At 41.0% G+C, this 3,015-nt stretch overlaps 1 pseudogene; it reads left to right on the top strand.

Annotated features, from left to right (window-relative positions):
• The first annotated feature begins 845 nt into the window (after positions 1-845).
• Positions 846-1,785, top strand: LOC102819263 (annotated as a pseudogene).
• The last annotated feature ends 1,230 nt before the right edge of the window (positions 1,786-3,015 follow it).

Below are 3,015 nucleotides of genomic sequence, written 5' to 3' on the forward strand. Positions count from 1 at the left end.
TATCAAGTTGACCCCTGACAAGTGGTGATGCCATGAACTATGAAGGAAATGTTACCTGGTCTTGTCCCATCACCAGGATAGGTTTAGATCTGACCATTGTGATGTATAGGGTTTTCGATGGCTGATTTTCAGAAGAACATCTTCAGCACCATCAATACTGAAAGCTGTGCAGTTTCATTGTTGTTGTTGTTAAGTGCTGTCTTCATAGCAACATGAAAATGTCTTCTGGCAGACAGGTGCTGACCGTGCATGAGATACATTGGTGGGGAACAATGCCTGAATGGAAGCAAGAATTAAACCACTTAACAGTTTTGCCTGGTTTTTCTCAATATAAGTTATTACTGATATCTCTTTAAGTCCCAGTTTGGTCTTCCTTCACACCTCCTACATGGTTTTATGCAGTTTTGTCATTATATATGCAGGTCCTTTAATGAACAGGAATCATTTTAAGACTGAGACTATATGTCATTCATCATTATGTTCCAAGCAACTGGCAGAAAACCTAGCCCATAGTGGATATTAACAAATGTTTACTGAATAATAATGATGCTGTTGTTGTTGTTGTTAAGTGCCGTCGAGTCGATTCCGATCCATAGCGTCCCTATACAGGGTTTCCAAGGCTGTAAATCTTGACAGCAGCAGAAAGCCTCATCTTTCTCCCACAAAGTGGCTAATAGTTTCAAACTGCTGACCTTAAGGTTCGCAGCCCAATTCATAACCACTACGCTACCGGAGCTCGTAATGATAGGAGAAGAAAATCAATGCAATGAGAAAATTGCTTGAGGAATGAAAGAACATTGAATAACACATTTTCCAATATAATTTCTTTGATACAGCCTTTAAAAATGGTGTTGAGGAACCACAGCACAATCACTGACTTCATTCTGCTTGGACTGTCTGATGACCCTCATGTTCAGCCTCTATTCTTCATGCTATTTCTGGCGATTTATCTCCTGACCATAATGGGAAACCTCATGATGCTACTGTTGATCAGGGCAGACTCCCACCTCCACACCTCCATGTATTTTTTTCTGAGTCACCTCTCTTTTCTGGATCTTTGCATTTCTTCAGTCACTGTGCCTAAGCTACTGGAGAATCTCCTCTCAAAGACAAAAACCATCTCAGTAAGGAGCTGTCTGGCTCAAGGCTTCTTTGTGTTTTTCACTGGAGGGGACTGAGATTCTTCTGCTCTCCGTGATGGCCTATGACCGCTATGCTGCCATCTGCCACCCTCTGCACTATGGACAGATCATGAGTAAACAGCTGTGTATGCAACTTGTGTGGGGCTCCTGGAGCTTGGGTTTTCTGGATGCACTCATCAATATCCTGCTAACTTTAAACCTGGTGTTCTGTGACACCCCAATCATCCACCATTTCAGCTGTGAGCTACCCACTATCCTTGCTCTGTCCTGCTCTGATATTTCCAGGAACATCACAGTTATGCTTTTTTCCACTTTCTTGCATGCACTGGCAACATTATTATTGACTTTTATTTCATACAGCCGCATTATCTCCACCATTCTGAGCATCAGTTCTACTTCAGGCAGTAGCAAGGCCTTCTCTACCTGCTCCTCCCACCTCACTGCAGTGAGCTTATTCTATGGTTCAGGTTTTCTACGCTACCTCATACCAACCTCAAGCTCATCCCTGGAGCTGATTTTCTCTGTGCAGTACAGTGTGATCACTCCCATGCTGAATCCCCTCATCTACAGCCTGAAAAACAATGATGTAAAGGCAGCTCTGAGAAGAACTTTGGGAAAGCATTTGAAACATATCAGGGGCTGAAACAAAAACAATAGGTTGGTGGAGAACTGGGATAAATTTGCATACACCAAGACATTAGCTGAATTTAGGGAGTAAATGGAGTCCTGGTGTGGCACTGTGGCTTAATGTGCTAGACCACAGGGTTGGTTTGAACTGCAGGATTGGTGGTTAAAGCTCATCTGTTGCTTCTTGGAAACCCTATACAGGATCACTATGAGTCAGAAACAACTCAAAGGCATTTAACAGCAACAATAACAGAGTAAGGAGTACTACTGAATATCTATAATGTCTAATCCTGTAAGCCATATTAGAAATACATGAGAAAATGTTGTTGTTAGGTGCCATCAAGTTGGAATCAACTCATAGCAATCTTATGTACAACAGAATGAAACACTGCCTGGCCCTGGGCCAACCTCATAATTATTGATTGCCATATGCTTGAACCCATTGATGCTGCCACTTTGCCAATGCATCTCACAGTGGGGTCTTCATTTTTTCATTGATCCTCCACCTTACCAAACATGATATCCTTCTCCAGTGATTGGTCCCGCCTGACAATATATCTGAAGTATGAGAGATGAAGTTTTGTCATCCTGGCCTCCAAGGAGCACTCTGGTTGCACTTCTCCCAGTACAGATCTGTTTGTTCGTGGGTAGTCCATGGCACTTTCAATATTCTCCTCAAACACCGTAACCCCAAAGCATCAATTATTCTACGGTCTTTCTTATTCACCGTCCAGCTTTCACATACATATGAGGTTATTGAAAATACCATGGCTTGGGTCAGGCACACCTTAGTCCTCAAGCTGACATCTTTGCACTTCAACACTTTAAAAAGGTCTTGTGCAACAGATTTGCCCAATGCAATATGTCATTTGATTTCTTGACTGCTACTTCCATGAGTGTTGATAGTTCATCCAAGAAGAATGAAGTCCTTGACAACGTCAATCTTTTCTCCATTGATAAGAATGTTCTTTATTGGTCCAGTGGTGAGGATTTCCTCAGCAAGTTATTATAGCGAGATAAGTCACTTTATGGAAACTATTACATAATGATATTTGTGTAAAACATTTTGTTGTGAGTATACTGATTCACTTTTCTCTCATTCTAGAACATTTGCCTCAGGTTTTGCATTTACTAAAATCATTACTGTTATGAATCCATAATTATTTTTAATTAATTTTTGGGAATACCTTAAAAGTCACAAACTTAATAAGAATATAAAGCACTTATAGGAAGAGATGGAACAACT

Source organism: Chrysochloris asiatica, unplaced genomic scaffold (assembly GCF_000296735.1).
Source record: "Chrysochloris asiatica unplaced genomic scaffold, ChrAsi1.0 scaffold00077, whole genome shotgun sequence".
NCBI lineage: Eukaryota > Metazoa > Chordata > Mammalia > Afrosoricida > Chrysochloridae > Chrysochloris > Chrysochloris asiatica.